Genomic DNA, 20,804 nt, shown 5'->3' on the forward strand with positions numbered 1-20,804 from the left:
TGGGACAACAGCACGTATGACCAAAGAGAGGGCTCTGAGTGCCACTTCTGGCACCTGTGCCATAGGTTCGCCACCACTGCCTTAGGACAAGAATGTGAATTGGAGATGAGGAAGAGGGGCGTCAATTTTTTTACTAATATTATTATTACTGAAATAAAGTGAAACTGAAAGTAAATAGAGAGTTTTAAATAAGTAAGGTATTTTACAGATTAGCCATTGACCCCCCAATAAAGAGTTGTCATCTTAAGCAAACTTGGCTTATAGCTTTGATTGAATAGCACAACGATTTTGCTTCAAAACATGACTTAGTACAGATTCCTGTGGACACCAGTAGAGGAATGGAGGTGAACATACATGTCCCAGGTTAATATTACAGGATCCAATCTGGGTCAGTCACCAGGACCAGAGGTTTAGTCTTCTTAAACCAGTGGTTCTCAACCTTTTTAATGCCGCGATCCCCAACCGGTCGTAAGCTGAGGACTACCCAACCGGTCTCAAGTCGAGGATTTTCCCTGCCTGGGAGCGCCGCGCATGCATGGTGCTGCCCCCTGCGCCGGCCGAGGTGTAGCTGGCAAGCGGCAGAGACAGAGCAGGCCAACCACCAGCTGGGCCACCAGCTGGCCCAGCCCAAGGGAGATAAGGCACCCGCCGGGCCCCACGCACACCAGCAACCCTCCCTGCACCCGCCAGCCTCCCACCTCCCACCCCTGGCCCTCTTTTACTTACATGTTTAGTAGTTGCTCAGCAGGGAGGGGTGGGAGCTTCCAGACAGCGCGCCTTCGCTGCAGACAACTTGCAGCACCGTTGCAGAATGGGACTTTTGGCGGGCTCAGCAGGGCAGAGACAGCCTGGACAATTCCTATTGGCTTTTGAAAGCCAATAGAATTAGACTCTATTCAAGAGAGTCTATTCTATTGGCTTTCAAAAGCCAATAGAATAAAAGGGAGTAGCACAGCTAAGGAAAAGGAGGAAAAAATGGCGGACTGCATTGTTTGGCAACCCCCGTGAAATGGTTGTTCGACCCCAAATGGGGTCCCGACCCACAGGTTGAGAACTGCTGTCTTAAACTTTCAGACTCATGATGGAGTCAATCAGTGCTTTTTTTGTAAAAAAAAAAAAAAAAAAAAAAGTGCCAGAACTCACACACGTCATACAACCCACCTTGCCTAACCCTACAAAGTTCCATCCAAAAAAGGTGCCGGAACTCTGTTCTGGGTGTTCTATGACAAAAAAAGCCCTGGAGCTGATCCTCGGAAAACTTCTCTTTAATAGAACGTGAAGAAGTTTTCCAATATCAACTCATAATTTAAGAGCTAAGTTAAATAACTTATATTTTGATTTTGGATATCATCTCAGTTTAGGTGGGTGAGTGGAGGTGATTGTATGTGGGGGGGGGAAGAGGGAACAAGAAAAAGAAATTAATATGCCTCTCCTTTTTTAGTGAAAGAGGGCATTGAATAAAAGCAATACTAGCAGGTTTCCCATATTTTCACACACACACACACACACCCCTGAGAATTCCCTGAACAAAATGAGGTCAGTATAACTGACTGAAAGAATAAGGTTACCCACTTTTAAGTAAAGGGACGCTGGAATCCCTTGGGTAGATCTCTGTCCAATTCTAATTTACCAGGTTGTTTCATTTCAAATAGAGCTTTAAAAAAAAACAACAACCATGAGAGCTAATTAGTTCCAGCAAGCCACTTAGCCACAACAGTTAAAGAGCTGCCTTGTATAGCTTTTCTGGTAAACTGAATTACAATTGATTCCTTTCCAGAAGGTTTTTATCTCTCTCTCTCTCTCTCTCTCTCTCTCTCTCTCTCTCTCTCTCTCTCTCATCCTCAGGTGGAACATCAGTTCAAAGTTCTTCAAAATTAAATGGAATTCACTGAATTAAACTTTTTTTTAAAAGGATAATACTATTGAGTGCATTCCTAATTCCTTTTAGTCAGCTTTTTGAGTTGCATCTACAGAAGATGCTAAGCACAAATGTTTTAAGTTTGCACAATATGCTGAAAAGGAAATGAGGGGTCCTTGGTGCTCTCTGAGCTTGCATGTTTTCTTGTAAACTGACAGCAAACAGCACTCCTTAACTAGCACTGATGATGTTACCTAGTTGGGTAATGAAACGTCTGCAAGAAAACAAGCAAGCTTAGGGAGCACCAGGGACCTCACAGTCTTCTTCTTCTTCTTCTTCTTCTTCTTCTTCTTCTTCTTCTTCTTCTTCTTCTTCTTCTTCTTCTTCTTCTTCTTCTTCTTCTTCTTCTTCTTCTTCTTCTTCTTCTTCTTCTTCTTCTTCTTCTTCTTCTTCTTCTTCTTCTTCTTCTTCTTCTTCTTCTTCTTCTTCTTCTTCTTCTTCTTCTTCTTCTTCTTCTTCTTCTTCCTCCTCCTCCTCCCTCCACAACCCCTCTTCCTTCTAGCACCGATGATGTTATCTAGTTAGGGTAATGAAACGTCTGCAAGAAAACAAGCAAGCTCAGAGAGCACCAAAGACCCCTCATTTCAACCCTGAGCTGCAAATATTCTCCTTCATTGTTAACAGGGAATTTATACGCAAGTTGAGAATGAAGAAAGAAGACCACAAACAGCCCTATGGAAGAGATGCAAGTTCTGTGTTGAAGGCGTCTATGATGATATATCTGAGATTCTTGTCTTTAAATGGCATGTTAACTCAGTTGTACGCAGACAATAGCATCCCACTTCATCCAACACTAATCCTATTCAGAATGCGTCTTATAAGCAGCTAGTTATAGATGCTATTTTAAGATGCTTGTCTTGTCAGAAGAGTCTTCAGTCTCCTACACATCTGACCTCTGCTTGCTTCCTCTTCTTCTAGTCAAAGGTGAAGAAGCAAGTGAGGAGCATCCCAGTAGCTTAAATGGAAACTTCGTAACTTAGGATTTCTGCATTTGCAATTTGTATTGTCAGAGTCATCTCTGTGGGGATAAATTGTGAAGGCAGAAAGACCTTAGTTCACTCCACCACAGTAATCGCTGGAGGCTACTATAAATCTCTGGGGTTGAAATGTTTGGAAAGTCGGTAGGACAACAGCTAAAAGCAATGCCACATTAGCAATCAGTCACTATTAAAGAAAGATTGGAAACATTAGTATAATGAGGCAACATAATATTTACTGTTTTCTCAAAGCCGAGGTGGCGCAGCAGTTAGGGTGCAGTACTGCAGGCCACTTTAGCTGACTGTGTTCAGCAGGTCAGCGGTTCAAATTTCACCGGCTCAGGGTTGACTCAGCCTTCCATCCTTTCGGGGTAGGTAAAATGAGGACCCAGATTGTTGGGGCAATGTAAATATATATATATATACATTGCTTACTGGTGTACACCACTTAGAGAGTGCTTGCACTTAAAGCGGTATATAAGTCTCATAAATAAATAAATAAATAAATAAAACCAGGTCCCACTTCATTTGATCTTCCAGGTGAACCTTAATGTGTAGCTCATACAGTCCTGTGCAGAAACAACTTCAACCCTCTCTGCAAAATAAATGCTCCCCTATAGAGGTCCCAAAGCTGCTTTTCCAAAAGACAGATGGACTTTCCAAAAATCCAGTTGCTTCTTGGGAAAACACCTTTGGGAGAACCGTGATCGGGCCATAGACATTCCCTGTAGATCAGTGGTGGGATTCAGCCAGTTCACACCAGTTCAGTAGAACCGGTAGCTAAATTTTGCTGCATTTGGAGAACTGGCTGACTTCCAGAAGTCCAGTCTAGGCCTTGGAGGCCTGGAGGAGGCCCCCAGGCCTAGAACAGCCTGCCAGAAGTGTGTGGATGCCACTTCTGGAAGTGTGCTCTAGGCTTCAGAGGCCCCCCATTTTACCAACCTTGGAAGGATGGAAGGCTGAGTCAACCTTGTGCCGGTCATGATCAAACTACTGGCAGTGGGCAGAGTCAGCCTGAAATACTGCATTCTAACCACTGTGCCACCATGGCAATGGAATGGAAGAATAGAATAGAATAGAATAGAATAGAATAGAATAGAATAGAATAGAATAGAATAGAATAGAATAGAATTAGAAATAGCATTTAGAATTATATATCACTTCACAGAGCTTTACAGCCCTCTCTAAGCAGTTTACAGAGTCCACATATTGCCCTCAACAATCTGGGTCCTCATTTTAATGATCCTGGAAAGATGAAAGGCTGAGTCGACCTTGAGCCGGTCATGATCAAACTACTGGCAGTGGGCAGAGTCAGCCTGCAATACTGCATTCTAACCACTGTGCCACCATGGCAATGGAATGGAAGAATAGAATAGAATAGAATAGAATAGAATAGAATAGAATAGAATAGAATAGAATAGAATAGAATAGAATAGAATAGAATAGAATTAGAACTTAGAATTATATACCACTTCATAGAGCTTTACAGCACTTTCTAAGCAGTGTACAGAGTCCACATATTGCCCCCCAGCAATCTGGGTCCTCATTTTAATGATCTTGCAAAGATGGAAGGCTGAGTCAACCTTGAGCCAGTCAAGATCGAACTGCTGGTAGTTGGCAGTCAGCAGAATTAGCCTGCAGTACTGCATTTTAACCACTGCGCCACCACGGTGATCACGTGACTGCAGGGATCGTGCAAGGCTGAGTTGTTAGTATGTTTTTTAGCACCGTTGTAAATTTTAAAGCCGTTCAGTGAGTGATGCCTCTTTGTATTTTACTTTGGAAGCACAAGAACACGACGGGAGGTTTTCTGTGAAGACTGAATTCATGCATGAAACCTGAATTCCAAATGTAAAAAAATATTAACACTTTAGTGTGTTACGACTTGTTGGCATGGTCAATATTTCCAGTGTTTTCTCCTCTGGAAATAATTTAAAATGCTAGCTGTAAAAAGTTGGAGATTTATTTATTTATTTAGAATTGAACTCAAAGTCCTGATGACTCTAAATATATCCTTGTAATTTCCTTGACAGCAACACAGAAGTAACTGTCCTCTTTCTCTGGAACGCTTTTAGGGTTTCTTGGTCTGTTTTAAAACACTGAGATTTCCATATGAGGTCCCATCCAGATATTAACCAGATGCAATCCTCCTTAGCTATTCGCAAGTCAGCCAATAACAGCTACAAGCCACCTACAAACAAATCTTCCATCATGTTCTCATCTTTTGTCTTCTCTCCCTTTTCCTTATCCCTTATTTCATTTCTCTTTGTATCATGGAGGAAGGCTACCTCTGCAACATATTATATTCCTGAACATAATTGTGTTAAAAAACCAGACTGTATTTTCCTTCCACTGAAGCTGGCATGAAAAACGAAAGCGCATTAACTTAATGAAGATGAAATGCAATTGTTTGGCTCTTAAATCTTACTCTGCTTTCCCCTCCCTCCCAACCAACCGAACAAACTTTTTCACTTTCGCAAAGTTTTTGTCTTGCCAAGTGGGTTGAGTTTCTAGCTGGATTCTATTTTTTATTGTTTTCTTACAGAGCCTGTTGCTTTTTAGCAATGTTTTTTTTCTTTGAACGATGCAAGAACGTTGGACTGGAGAGACAAAAAAAATCTTTTGACTACATAGTGAGAACAATCAGCCCGGTGCCCAGTGCCAAAGCTTTGGCATTCCTATCTGTCTTTTTTTTTTCCCTCTGCAAACAGGGTACAAAGAACTTAACACCCTATTTTCTCACTTCTTTCAGTGCAACAGAAAGACCTGTTACCCTGTGATTTTTCTCAGCCGGTTAATTGCTCGGTGCTGCATTTATCACAAAAGTGTTCCAAAAAAGACTCACAACTTTTCCCTTTCCCTCCTGACAGTCGTATTGACAAACAGGTAGTCCTCCACTTTACGGCCACTGTTGCGCCCAACATTTCTGGGGTGCTAAACAAATTCATTTGTTCAGCGTATTTTATTTCGTTTCATTTCGTTTTGTGACCTTTCTTGCCACAGTTGCTGTTAAGTGAATCGTTGCAGTTGTTAAGTTAGCAGCACGGGTTGTGAAGTGAACCTGATTTCCCCCCTCCCTCCCATTGGCTTGGTTTGTCAGAAGGTTGCAAAAGAGGATCACATGACCCTCCCCCCCAGGAACATTGCAAATGTCATAAATACGAGCTGGTTGCCAAGCATCCAAATTTTGATCATGTGACCAATGGTGGTAAGAGCAAAAAATGGTCATAAGTCACTTTTTTCAGTGACCTTGTAACTTTGAATGGTCTCTAAATGAAAATCGAGGACTAGATGAGACGATAGAAAAATGTAAAATGGGAATAATACTAATAAAGTTGGAAGGGACCTTGGAGGTCATCTAGTCCAACCCCCTGCTCAGGCAGGAAACCCTATACCATTTCGGACAAATGGCTGTCCAGTCTTTTCTCAAAAACTTCCAGTGTTGGAGCATTCACCGCTTCTGGAGGCAGGTTGTTCCACTGATTAATTGTTCTAACTATCAGGAAGTTTCTCCTTAGTTCTAGGTTGCTTCTCTCCTTGATTAGTTTCCATCCATTGCTTCTTGTCCTGCCTTCAGGCACTTTGGAGAATAGCTTGACTCCCTCTTCTTTGTGGCAGCCCCTGAGATACTGGAACATTGCTATCATGTCCCTCCTCGTCCTTCTCTTTGTTAAACTAGACATACCCATTTCCAGCAGCCTTTCCTTATATGCTTTAGCCTCCAGTCCCCTAATCATCTTTGTTGCTCTTCTCTGCACTCTTTCTAGAGTCTCAACATCTTTTTCACATCGTGGTGACCAAAACTGGATGCAGCATTCCAAGTGTGGCCTTACCGAGGCATTGTAAAGTGGTATCAACACTTCACGTGACCTTGATTCTATCCCTCTGTTAATGCAGCCTAGCACTGTGTTGGCTTTTTTGGCAGCTGCAGCACAGCTTCAGAGATATGAGGGACGAGCAGATTCAGAAGCAATACAGGGAATTCTCGACCTTACCTCTGTGCATTTAGTGACCTGTCAGAGTTACAACCCCACTTGAAAAAAAAAGTGACCTAGGACCATTTTTCACAGTTACGACTATTGCAGCTTCCCCATGGTCAGGAGATCACAATCCAGGCACTTGGCAACTGGTTTCATTTTTATGACGGTCGCAGAGTCACAGGAAAAAGTCACGGGATCCCCTTGGGTGACCTTCTGACAAGAAAATTCAATGGGGAAAGCCAGATTCACTTAACAGCCGTGCTACTCATCTAACAACTGCATCAATTCACTTAAACAACGGCAGCAAGGTCGTAAAGTGGGACAAAATTCATTTAACAACTGTCCCGCTCAGCAACAGAAATTTGGGATTCCAGGGAGGGAATGTTCTTTTGTTTCCTTGAAGAAGATCAAACTCGGCATCAGGTCACTCTTTTTATCATTTGCCGTATCCTGGCAACCGTTATCAACATTTTGCATCCTTCCCCTGCAAGCCTTAATGCCTTTCTTTTAAAATTCATCTTCCCATAAGTTCACCTCGTTATTGAGGGCAGCATTATCTTTAATTAGAGTGGCTGAGTGCTGCTTAGCCCTGTCCAGATTGTGAAGTGGAATCATTAAATTTCTACTCCAGAGGATAAATGTTTTCCCACCACTGAAGACAGATCCCCAGATGTGGCCAATGTGTAAACTTCCAGTTTAGCTATGATCCTTACCTAGCACCTTTGGCTGTGCGGGAGACAAGAGGAACATATGGTTCACCTGTGAGTTGTTTGTGCAACTTCCTTTTCAAATGCTGCTAATAATTTTGCTTCCCCCCCCCTTCTGAAACCTAGAAAGAGTTTTGATCGAAATCAAACTCCTCCGATTGCAATGATACCAAATTGCAAAAGGATAATTTAGTTCTGTATAATTTCTGCTTTCTCAAGCAAAGCATAACCTATTAAGCAAGTTGTTGTTGTTATTACTGCTGCTGTACAGTCCTTTCTAAAGATTCCTCAACAAATGCTGGTAATTCGGGCGCAATTGAAGCTTCACCCAAAGAATGAATAAATACCTGTCTAATATATATATATATATATATATAATTTTCTGAGGTTTTCGCGGGTGTTTGTATGTAGGTCTTTGGTTATTCGGGTTTTCTCCCGCGTCAAATTGGAAGTGTCTTGGCGACGTTTCGACGAAGTCTCATTCGTCATCTTCAGGCTGGTGCTTTCGGCTTCGTGCTTCTAGGAGCAATGTGTGATCATAGCTGTTTCTTCCTTTTAACTGCCAGTGGGGTATGAACTGATTGGATGAGAGCTTGGCTGTGTTCTGATTGGATGGAGGTGTGTTTTGATTGGTTAGGAGCTTGGCTGTGCTCTGATTGGATGGGGGGTTGGCTGTGCTCTGATTGGTTGGGGGAGTGTTCTGTTTGGGTGGGGGCTTTGTTGTACTCAGACTAACCTGAGTTAGGCTCTCGATTGTCCCCCTGTAGAAAGTGGTCAGGACAGGGGAAGGAAGATGTGCTTTATACCACCACATCCAATTTTATTTTATTTTATTTTATTTAAAAAAGCCTCGACTGTAGTGTGTTGTCTTCTAGTATTTGGTCTCTCGGAATTTGGAAATTCCAGGATTCTCTAGGAATACTTTTTAAACAAAAACACTAGAAAATTATGGGAATTATTGGCACTCAGAGAAATCAGCCATCAATAGGTGCATAGAGATAAACATCTATATTGCATACTGTACAAAAAGATAAAAATAATTCCTTGCCAGCAATCAACACCCAGATAAGCAAGATTAACACCAGAATATAAACAGAGAGAGTAAACCCCAATACCTTCTACCACTGATGATGTTACCTAGTTGGGTAATGAAACGTCTGCAAGAAAACAACCAAGTTCAGAGACCATCAAGAATCCTAATTCAACCCTGAGCTATAAATCTTTTCTCTAAAAATGTATGTACTCCTTATCTATATCTTTTTATGTTCTACTTTATATGGAATAAGGTACTCATTTTTATGCAAAGATGATGAAGGAAAATGGCCTCAATCTCTTTTGAATGGTATATCCATTTAAGAAAAAGTGAGAATTGAAGAAATGTGTACAGGTCCATCTCATAACCATTCACCATATCTTAAAAGATTAACTAAGTTGGAAGGGACCTTGGAGGTCTTCTAGTCTAACCCCCTGTTGAAGCAGGAAACCCTACACCATTTCAGACAAAGGGCTGTCCAATCTCTTCTTTAAAACCTCCAGTGTTGGAGCACCCACAACTTCTGGACGCAAGCCATTCCACTGATTAATTGTTCTCACTGTCAGGAAATTTCTCCTTATTTCTAGGTTGCTTCTCTCTTTGGTTAGTTTCCATCTGTTCCTTCTTGTTCTGCCTTCGTGCTATGGAGCCCCTCTTCTTTGGGGCAGCCCCTCAAATATTAGAACACTGCTATCCCAAAGGTGCTTTTTCACGAGGCAACCGGACTTTCTTGTTTTTCTTTGAAGACGTTTCGCTTCTCATCCCAGAAGCTTCTTCAGCTTTCATCCAGGCTTTTTGGATGAGAAGCAAAATGTCTTTAAAGAAAAACAAGAAAGTCCAGTTGCCTTGTGAAAAAGCACCTTTGAGACAACCATGACTTGGATGACTGAGAATCTCCATAGACATCGAACACTGTTGTCAGATCACCCCTAGTTCTTCTTTTCACTAGACTAAACCTATCCAATTCCTTCAAATCTGCCTTTCTTACATGGTCAAAAGGAGCAATAGAACAATGTGAACTTTCTTAAGATTTACTAGAAACAATATGTCTGCTTTGAGGAAAGGTTCATATCATGTTATCATTAACGTTAAGGAGCCCAAAACTGTTGTCTCTTCTTGGAGAATTTAGGCCCCCCTATCATGAATTATATGTGTGTTGTTTTTATAGTTAAGTGTTTTGTGTGGGATTTTCTTTTCTGATGTTAGCCACTCAGAGTGATGCTTTTGAAATGGCCAGTCATATAAATTGGACAGGTGGATGAATAGATGGGAGGCTGTCTGTCTGTCTGTCTGTCTGTCTGTCTGTCTGTCTGTCTGGATGAATAGAGCCGAGGATGGATGAAAAGAGCCGAAGTGGCACAGCAGTTAGAGTGCAGTACTGCAGGCCACATTAGCTGACTGCGTTCAGCAGGTCAGCGGTTCAAATCTCACCGGCTCAAGGTTGACTCAGCCTTCCATCCTTCCAAGGTACATAAAATGAGGATCCAGATTGTTGAGGACAATGTAAAAATATATATATATACATTGCTTACTGGTGTACACCGCTTAGAGAGTGCTTGCACTTAAAGCGGTATATAAGTCTCACAAATAAATAAATAAATGAACAAACAAATAAATAAATAAATGTTGCACATCCTTAAAATATATACAAACTAATCAGAATGGGTTGTTCTACGCTTTCCAGAGATGCCCTGGAGAATATATACAGCTTAGATGTATATCTAGGCTGTCTTAATTCTGATTGCAGCTGTGGATGAAGATTATGTGATTCAATGTTTACACATGTATCAGGTTCTGAAGAGACATTTCTGGGACTAGAATATGCCATACATATTCCTTCCTGGTGTCCACTTGCATCTGTTGGCATTCTTTCTTCTTAGAGCCGTGATGGCGCGGTGGTTAGAATGCAGTATTGCAGGTTAACTCTGCCCACAGTCTGGAGTTCGATCATGACTGGCTCAAGGTTGACTCAGCCTTCCGTCCTTCCAAGATGGGTAAAATGAGGACCCGGATTGTTGTGAGGCAATAAGCTGACTTCGTAAACCACTTAAAGAGGACTGTAAAGCACTATGGAGCAGTATATAAGTCTAAGTGCAATTGCTGTTGCTATTCTTAATCAAGAATTCCATACTACTTCTACAATTCTAAAAAAACACAAAACTATTTTGTGCACACTTATGCATGAAATTGAAGTGTTGTCGACAGCTCCAAATTGCCAAGTTTGAGAACATGCTTTATCCCTTAACGCTGGGTTATGTGCGTGTGCATACATTTGCCGCAGCATCAGTGAAACCCTTTGAAAGTATCCATATTTACAATTTGGCTATATAATTTTTCCCAAACACTGCTCAGGGGGTAAAACACAATAACAGCCTTTCTTTTTATCTTTTTCTTAAAAAGAAAAAAAGAAAGAATATGGCCTTTTTTGTAGAATGTTCTCTTTGAATTTTTTTTTTTAAAAAACAAACAGAAAAAAGTGTCTCAATCCTATGAATCATACGAAACATTTTGCTGGCAATTTAAATCAGAAAAACCTTTTGAGATGTTGGCATCTCAGAATGATTTTCTTCCTTGTAATGGATTACACATACTGTAAAAAAGAAGAAATCATTGCACAGAATCTTTTAACCATTGTGTTTTCCACATAAAGAGCTTTAATACATTTATTGCGAATCAGGAATTCCAAAACATATTAATGTATTGCAGCTTAATACATCTCATTCCTTTGTGAAAGGGCAAAAATTGAGTTGTGCAATAGAATAGTATAAGCATGAGACTTTCTTTATGACAGAATTAGTTCTAATATATGATAAATGTAAATAGAGATTATTACAGATCATTAGAGTGATACCACTCTAATGGCAGAAAGTGAAGAGGAACTAAAGAGCCTCTTGATGCGGGTGAAGGAGAGTGCAAAAGTTGGCTTGAAACTCAACATTAAGAAAACCAAGATCATGGCATCTGGCCCTCTTAAATCCTGGCAAATAGATGGGGAAGAAATGGAGGTAGTGATAGATTTTATCTTCCTGGGCTCCAAGATCATCACAGATGGGGCTGCAGCCAAGAAAATTAAAAGACGCTTGCTCCTGGGGAGGAAAGCTATGGCAAATCTAGATAGCATACTAAAAAGCAGAGATATCACCCTGCCAACAAAAGTACGTGTAGTGAAGGCCATGGTTTTCCCAGTTGCAATGTATGGCTGTGAAAGTTGGACCATAAGAAAGGCTGAGCGCCAAAAAATTGAGGCCTTAGAACTATGGTGCTGGAGAAGACTCCTGCAAGTCCCCTGGACTGCAAGGCGATCAAACCGGTCAATCCTAGAGGAGATCAACCCTGACTGCTCTTTAGAAGGTCAGATCCTGAAGTTGAAACTCGTGTACTTTGGCCACCTAATGAGAAGGAAGGACTCACTGGAGAAGGGCCTAATGCTGGGAAAGATTGAGGCCAATAGAAGAAGGGGACGACAGAGAATGAGGTGGCTGGATGGAGTCACTGAAGCAGTAGGTGTGAGCTTAAATGGACTCCAGAAGATGATAGAGGACAGGAAGGCCTGGAGGAACATTGTCCATGGGGTCGAGATGGGTCGGACACGACTTCGCAACTAATAACAACAAAAGATCTCCTCTGCATTGTGGACTTGAGAACCATTGATCCTAAAAGCTTTGATGTGATGATCTGGTTTGAGGGCTTGCCTGCTCTTTTTAAAAGAAAAAAGAAAATAATGATCTGAACATAAGAATTTTTCATGCACTCGCTAATCAAAGATATTCTCAAAAGGATGCTTGTAAATAAATATTTTTTCAAGGTTGCAAAAATTGCACAGCTGCAAGAATTTGGGGCATCCAGAAGACTAGGTAGATTAGACAGCAAACGAGAAAAACTTTATATTTATATAATATATAGTTGCCCCAAGTTAGTTGAAAGATGGGTCAGTTTTAAATAAATTAATTAAAAAAATGTTAACTTTATTGTAAAGCTACATGTATGGAATCTTCTAAGTCTGAAAATACAAATCTCTCTGTGTCACCTTCACAGCCTGAGAATTTAGGGAAGATCCCTTCTGAGCTTCTTGCTTTATCCGTTATCCAGCTGCAGGCTACGCCCTCTCTTATCTGACTAGTCCCTTAGGTAGCATCGTGTTGCCTCATCCCCCCATGGTATCTTTTGTACATACCATTACAAGGAATAATAATAAAAAAAATCAACTGTAACCCACAATCAAGTCCAGCCTTTCTTGTTTACTTGTATCACCTGAGCAATACCCGTAGATTAAAAGAGTTATAGATATCCTGACTCTCCTTTACAGATTCCTCTGGCCAAAATTTCCTTTTATATAGTTTTAGACTCCATTAGAGCAGTGTGGTGGAAGGTTGAGAATTCAACCCTAAGTAGCGGCGGATATTTCTCTCCTAAGGCACAAAGAAAAAAAGTAACTGCTGTGAACTCCACGTAGGCATCAGGAAGGGCATCTTGCTAGTAAATGCTCAGATCCATTCTACACTGAATTAAGGGATTACAGAATTGTAAAAAGGGGAGTTTTAAGCTCCATTATCCTTACTGGTTTTTTTTTTCATGTGTGTGTGTGTGTTTGTGTATGTATGTAATACATTTTTATTCAACATTTTGTTTGTGTCTGGCCTTAGGGCTGTAATAAAATTGAAGAAAAAAAATGTGCCAAAGCACTGCATCTAATACATTTGTACATTTTCACTGTATTTCAAATATTCTTCCAGAATCTTCTAAAAAGCCTTTTAAAGATTGCCCACATCTTTTTTTTCCCCCATATTACTTTTTCTGATAATACAATTAAAATGCATGCCTGGTAAAAGAGATATGTTACAATCTGTTCAGGGTGATGGTCCATGTATGACTTTTTGATTTGGTTAAGGAAATTTTAAGGAATATAAAATGGACATGCTCTATTTTTCTCTTTGTAGGGTTTTTGTAGAACTTTCTTATTGGATACTCAAAACATTTACAAATATTTATCTCTAGATGGGAGAGAGATAGAACAGAAAAGTTTGAAAGAAGCAGTTTGTGTCAAATATGGCGATCTTATTTATATGTTTTCCTGAAAAATATTTAGACCTTGGCGTTAATTAAAACTCAGAAATAACCCCACAGTTGATTAACTCAAATACTCTACTGACCGTCTGTTTATTATTTTAGACACAAATCTTGCTATCCTACTTTTTGCACTTCATAAATGGTGTGAACCTGACACTGGAAAAATAAAGAATAGGACATTTAATATTTGCCTGGCTTTTTTTAAAAAAAAAAAACTTGAAGTATCTCTAATGGGAGAAAAATATTATTGCACAATTATTCCAAAAAGAATAATTTAGCAAAATTCTTGGTTGTATAATCTGGTTCCTTTTACTGGACAAATGGCTGTCCAGTTTCTTCTTAAAAGCCTCCAGTGTTGGAGCACCCACAACTTCTGGAGACAGGTTGTTCCACTGATTAATTATTCTAACTGTCAGGAAATTCCTCCTTAGTTCTAGGTTGCTTCTCTCTTTGGGTAGTTTCCATCTACACATTTGATCTAACACATTTACGGGAAATTCCTATCTATTGGGGAAAAAGAAGAAGGGCATATGATAACTCTGCAGAGTAGAACAACATCCTTAAGTTACCTTTATTTCCATTAAGAAGATGCAATAGTAAGGAAAGTTAAACAGGGTCACCCCTGGTTAATACCTAGCCCAGGGGTAGGCAACCTTGGCAACCTTGTGGACTTCAACTCCCAGAATTCCTGAGCCAGCCATGATGGCTCAGGAATTCTGGGAGTTAAAGTCTACAAGTCATGATGGGGCCATAGTTCCCCATGCTGGCTCAGGAATTCTGGGAGTTGAAGTCCACAAATTATGATGGGGCCATAGTTCCCCCATGCTGGCTCAGGAATTCTGGGAGTTGAAGTCCACGAGTCATAAAAGAGCCAAGGTTGCCTCACTCTGGCCTAGGCCTAAACTGCTTTATGACTCGTGGACTTCAACTCCCAGAATTCCTGAGCCAGCCATGCTGAGGGGAAAGGGAGAGGTTTCCAAGCTGAGCCCTGCTGGCTCAGGAATTCTGGGAGTTGAAGTCCACGAGTCATAAAAGAGCCAAGGCACAAGCTCAAAGAATGCCACAGTTTCAGGCTAGACTGAGAAGCTAAATAGGAAAAAAAAAAATCTTGGAATGGCCCACCACATCTCTACTGATTGTGAAGAAAACTCCCTGGATAGATCCATAAAATTGCCAGGGATTCAAGCAAGATGCAAGGATAAAATACGGCAACAGTGCAAAACCCCTGCAAAATGTGGAGGACGTGGCACAATGCTATTTCTTACTAGGAGATAAAGTCAATATATGTAGATGGGAACGGTAATAAATAAAATTGCCAGCAGTAGGCTGCAAGCAAAGACGTACATTTTTAGTGTGCTTAAAGGTTAGCCTTAATAAAAAGCATTCTGCAATGACGGTTATGCAGGTTCTAAAATACCATGTCCTTGGCAGCAAGAATACTGTATCAGGTCCTTATTAAATTTGGGGCACAAAGGGTCGTAGGTATAAGGTTAGATTTCAGACCTTTACTCTGCTGAGGGATTCTGCTCTCCTTATTTCTAGGCTGCAGATTCAAATTGCACAGAACGGATCTGTGGTTTCGCTCACTTCTTTGAGCTGAGCTCCTAAGTTTGCTTCCCAACGTTAACTTTTAATGAGAACATGTAAAAAACCCAAACCACTGCGATATAGTAAAACTTTCCTGTTACATCTTCCTCTTTGGGAGTTTACTTGACAGAGGAGGCCCAGAAACAAAATCAAAGGATACCGTAATATATTCCTTTAGGAAAGACCAAGAAAAGCAATTTCTATTTGTCTATGGAGGTTCTCAGTCCATCCAGGTCGTGGTTGTCCCAAAGATGCTTTTTTCAAGAGGCAACTGGACTTCCTGGTTTTTCTTTGAAGACACTTCACTTCTCATCCAAGAAGCTTCTTCAGCTTTGACTGGATGCTGCGGGATGGAAGGATTTATACTCCTTGCAGACAACTGGTCATTTCCATCCTTATAGAGCAGGGGCGTCAAACTCAATTTCATTGAGGGCCGCATCAGCATTGCAGTTGCCTTTGGGGGGGCGGGTGGGTGTGGCCAGAATGGGTGCAGCCTACTGGCTGAGTGTGGAGGGAGTGGGTGTGGCCTACTGGGTGGGCATGGCCAGCTCTACATCGTGCGCATCAAAGGTGCCTGTGGGGGCCTGGACAGGAGTGGGACAGATCTGAGGGTCTCTGGCAGAAGGGGGTGGGACCAGGGCAAGTGCCAAGGCATGGTCCACTGGAAGAGCCTCACTGTTCCTCTCAGGCCATGTGGGGGAGCTGGATAGAGCCCTGGGCAGCAGAGGTCAAACACCCAGCCTGGCCCTCAAGCACCCGTGGCATCAAGCCCAGCCCCACTTCCCCAAAGGGGCACCCAGCTGCACTTACCTCCTCCTCAAGGCTGCTGCTGCTATGTTTTTTCTCCTTACCCAGGTTGCTCATGATGGGTACGAGGGCAAAGTCAGAGTCCATTCCCTCTCCATGGGAGGAGACCTGGCTTTGTATGCAAAGCTTCCTTAGCAATAGGATGGGAGACCCCCAGGATAGGCCAGGAGGAGGTGGCAAGGGGATGGTGAAAGGGCAGCAGGACGGTCTTGTGGAGCTAAGACTGAATGCGTTTCAGCATAGATGGCCACCACAAAATTGTACATTGGCTCCTGGCTGGCCTGAGCCAGGGCCAAGGCAGTGGGGGCCGTTCCCTCACTGTTTCCAGGATGGCTTCGCAGGCCACATGAAACCACTTCGCGGGCCGCTTCTGGCCCATGGGCCTTGTGTTTGACATGTCTGTTTTAGAGAGTCGTCAAGGCCACCTGAAGGTATATCTGTGTCCTCAGGGTCACCTCAAGGGTGCAAATGGGTGTGGAGCCTTCTTAGCTGCAGGATGTTTTCTGCCCTGTGTCCCTTTGCTGTTGACGACAGGTGCGGGCTGTTGGGGATGAGTCTGTGTTGTCTGTATCTCAAACTGAAGCGCAAATGGTTCCTATACTCTGTAAATCTTCTAGAAATCTGTATCCATTTGGGTAAATGTCTACAGAGATTCTCAGTCATCCAGGACATGGTTGTCCCAAAGATGCTTTTTCAGAAGGCAACTGGACTTTGTTTTTCCTTGAAGACATTTTGGTTCTCATTCAAGAAGCTTTTTCAGTTCTGACTGAATGGTGGAAGATGGATCGATTTATATTCCTCACAATAACTCTCTTTCTGAGAGTCGTTGAGGCCACTTGGAGGTTTATCTGTGCCCTCGGGGTCACCTGAATAGTGCTAATGGGTGTGGAACCTTCTTGGAAGGGCCAAAAGGACTCTGTTGTAAACAGGTTGTAAATCACCTACTTCACAACTTCTGGAGGCAAGCTGTTCCACTGCTCTCACTGTTAGGAAATTGCTTCTTAGCTCCAGGTTGCTTCTCTCCTTGGTTAGTTTCCATCCATTGTTTCTCAACTTGCCTTTTGGTACATCGGAAAATGGTTACACACACACACACACACACACACACACACACACACACACACACATTTTTGTAGGAGCCCCTCAAATATTGGAATACTGCTATCATGTCTCCCTTAGTCCTTCTTTTTATTAGAAGAGACATAACCCAATTCCTGTAACTGTTCTTCAAATGTGTTAGCCTCCAGTCCCCTGATCATCTTTGTTGCTCTTCTCTGCACTCTTTCTAGAGTCTCAACATCTTTTTGTATATTATGGTGACCAGAACTGGACGCAGTATTCCAAGTGTGGTCTTACTAAGGCTTTGTAAAGTGGTACTAGAACCTCACCTGATCTTGATTCTATCCCTCTGTTAACGCAGCCTTTTACCTAAAGGGATTTAAGTGCCGCAAAGACTATTCTCACCATTTCGACGAAAGCAGAACAATCATGCAGATTCCTGTGCTGACTTCTGAGAGAGGCTGTGCTGAGTTGCATTGCGACATTTTTTTATTAAAGCCACCTTGTTTTCTTGCCAATGTAAATTTACGATTGAATTAGCTCTGAGTGACATCAGCCAGCCTGTGTTTCATATCACTTCCCTTTTCATAGACTTACCGCATTCGGTGAGGAAAATCAATGAAGCTGGAAGCATTTGGGGTGGTTCCTACTCGGCACATTTGGGCTCAATCCATCCTGAGGAAAATGAAAAAAAGTTATACAATACAGAGGTAATTCTCTGCTTAATTGGTATTTTGGAAAGAACTGCTTTTACAGAAAAAAGTTATCTTACCATTCCCTGGTAAACTACGCAAACGTCTTTACCCCTAGGTAACGAGCAAGCTTCTTAGTCTAAAGCTGCCATTTACTGTATATGGCAAGGTATAAATCAGATTGTGTTATTTAAAATAATTACCTTGCCTGTTTGCAATACTGTTATCAAGAGGTGTAGACACTTCATTTATGATTGCTCTGTCGGGGGCGGGATGTCTTTATGATGATGACAACAACAACAACAACAACAACAACAACAACAATAATAATGCAATCCCAAAACAACCGGAGCACCATTTGAACACCATTGGCATTGACAAATTCACCATCAGTCAATTGCAAAAGGCGGCCTTACTAGGAACTGCTTCCATCCTGCGACGATATCTGTAATACCATCAAACATCCACATATGCCTATCCCAGGTCCTTGGGAAGGACTCAATAGGTAGACAAAAATGCCAAATCCAGCCTGAACATCTAGCTGACTGTGCGATGATCAATAATAATAATAATAATAATAATAATAATAATAATAATAATAATAATAATAACATTGACAAATTTGCTATTAGTCAATTGCAAAAGGCGGCCTTATTAGGAACTGCTTCCATCCTGCGACGATACCTGTAATACCATCAAACATCCACATCTGCCTATCCCAGGTCCTGGGTAAGGACTCGATAGGTAGACAAAATGCCAAATCCAGGCTGAACATCTGGCTGACTGTGCGATGAATGATAATAACAATAATAATAATAGTTGGAAGGGACCTTGGAGGTCATCTAGTCCAACCCCCGGCTCAGGCAGGAAACCCTATACCATTTCAGACAATTGTTTGTTCAGTCTCTTCTTAAAAACTTCCAGTGTTGGAGCATTCACAACTTTAGAGGCAGGTTGTTCCACCGATTAATTGTTCTAACTGTCAGGAAATTTCTTAGAATGCCGTGTGTGTGTGTGTGTGTGTGTGTGTGTGTGTGTGTGTGTGAGAGAGAGAGAGAGAGAGAGAGAGAGAGAGAGAGAGAGAGAGAGAGAGAGATTCCTTGTGGTTTTGTTTGCCTGACCTTCATCAGGCCCCACAAAGACAAAACTACTGACAGTGATAAATAGCCTTCCTTGATATGAGTGAAGGATGCAGGAAACCATGGAGAAGAAAGGGGAGAGGGGAGAGGATACTGTTTTGATAGAAATGAGTCATTTCTATATCCTTCCAGTTCTGTACTTCTGCTCAGTATTCTTCCATCCTTAAAGGGTAGCTCAAAACTCTAACTATTATGATTTGGGGGCTTGTAGAAAGTAAGGAATCTGACCTTGACAGAGAAAGGGCCAAACCCATTACCAAAGTGACAAGGAGAAAAACATGATTTAAGTCCAAAACAAGCAGAAACTATACCGGAGCGGTTCAGACAGACACTTCCCTAATTCACCCGGGTATAAGAAGGTGAGGGGGCACAGCACAATCAGATTTGAAAGTTCCTGCTGTAATAGCTGCTCCCAATCAAAGTAGTCTTAGCTTTCCCATGGAGCTAATTCCGGATCTGGTTGATAGGACCGAAAGGCTGCACCAATTTAAGCCAAAACCAGGTCATATCAACTCCACTCTGGTGTTGTAGCCCAGATTGAACATTTCAGAGGGATTTGGAAAGTGTTAAACCATTGACATTAGGAAATTAGCTTTCCAGCATCACTCAGATGGTGGATTTTGTTTGTAATGTAATTGATTGACTGGTTCTGTGCCAGAAAGTTATTTTTTAACTCCTAGCGACCACAGTGATATGTATAGCTAGTCAAGTGAAAAGAAGGCCTAGGGATGACAGGATAGCAGCGTTCCAATATCTAAGGGGCTGCCACAAAGAAGAGGGAGTCAAGCTATTCTCCAAAGCACCAGAAGACAAGACAAGAAGCAATGGATGGAAACTAATCAAGGAGAGAAGCAGCAGCCAGACTATTGTATGCACAAAAGTGGAAGGACACTTCGATTCCCACTATGGATGAATGGCTACAGAAGCTGATGGAGTTCGCAGAGATGGCTAACTTGACTGTTTTGATTAAAGAAAAGAATATAAGTACTGTGATGACCCAGGGCACAGCACCGAGGCAATGCAGTCAGCTGGCAATTCAAACAGCCCTTTAATTGCTCCAAATTTTCCCCAAATGCTCCCACGTTTCTGGCAAGCCTCCCAACACAGAAAGACACACACACACCTTTAGCTGCCTCTGGCTGCAAGTAGTTTCACATACAGTCTGATTAGGAGATAAATTTACTCAAGGCCACGGAGATAACAAGGAAATGACACCTACATCATAAACCTAACGAGTCTGTGTGAATATACGCTTGCCTGAGCAGTTTCAAAAGGGAAGCCAAAATACAGTCTGAGATCTATAAACATCCAAGCAATGTTGTCAGACAGTCCAATGGTCAGACTTTCCGTGTTTCCAAGCAGAAGTCACAGAACAAGAGATCAGCAACAACACACACAAAACTCCAAGGAATCAGCATTTGTTCCCAACAAAAGCCTCTCCCCACAGCGGCTTCTTAAATCATGGTCTCCAGGTGTGCCTTGTGGAGAGGGGCGGGACACTCTCCTCCCGATTAGTTGAGCCTGACTGCATTGTTTTCTCCTTCTCTCCACTGTCCGTGCTCTGGGATCAGGTGGGGGTGGCCCTTGCTCATTGCCTGAACTCTGCCTCTCCTGTTCCTCCTGTCCCACTCCTGAAGGGCCCTGGCCTGCCTCGGCCTACTCTTTCCCACATTCCTCTGAATCCACAGACACTTCTCCCTCGACCTCCATAGGATCCCATTCCAGCTCATTTTCCTCCGCAGATTCAGACTCCGATGGAGGCATGACAGTACTTTTCTTTCTACTCGGAGACCACTTCTGGATTTTGTGCTCGAGGTTAAAAAAAAATGAAACTTTGA

This window comes from Crotalus tigris, unplaced genomic scaffold, assembly GCF_016545835.1.
Source record: "Crotalus tigris isolate CLP2741 ecotype Arizona unplaced genomic scaffold, ASM1654583v1 scf7180000020451.2329072775:788845, whole genome shotgun sequence".
Taxonomy (NCBI): Eukaryota; Metazoa; Chordata; class Lepidosauria; order Squamata; family Viperidae; genus Crotalus; species Crotalus tigris.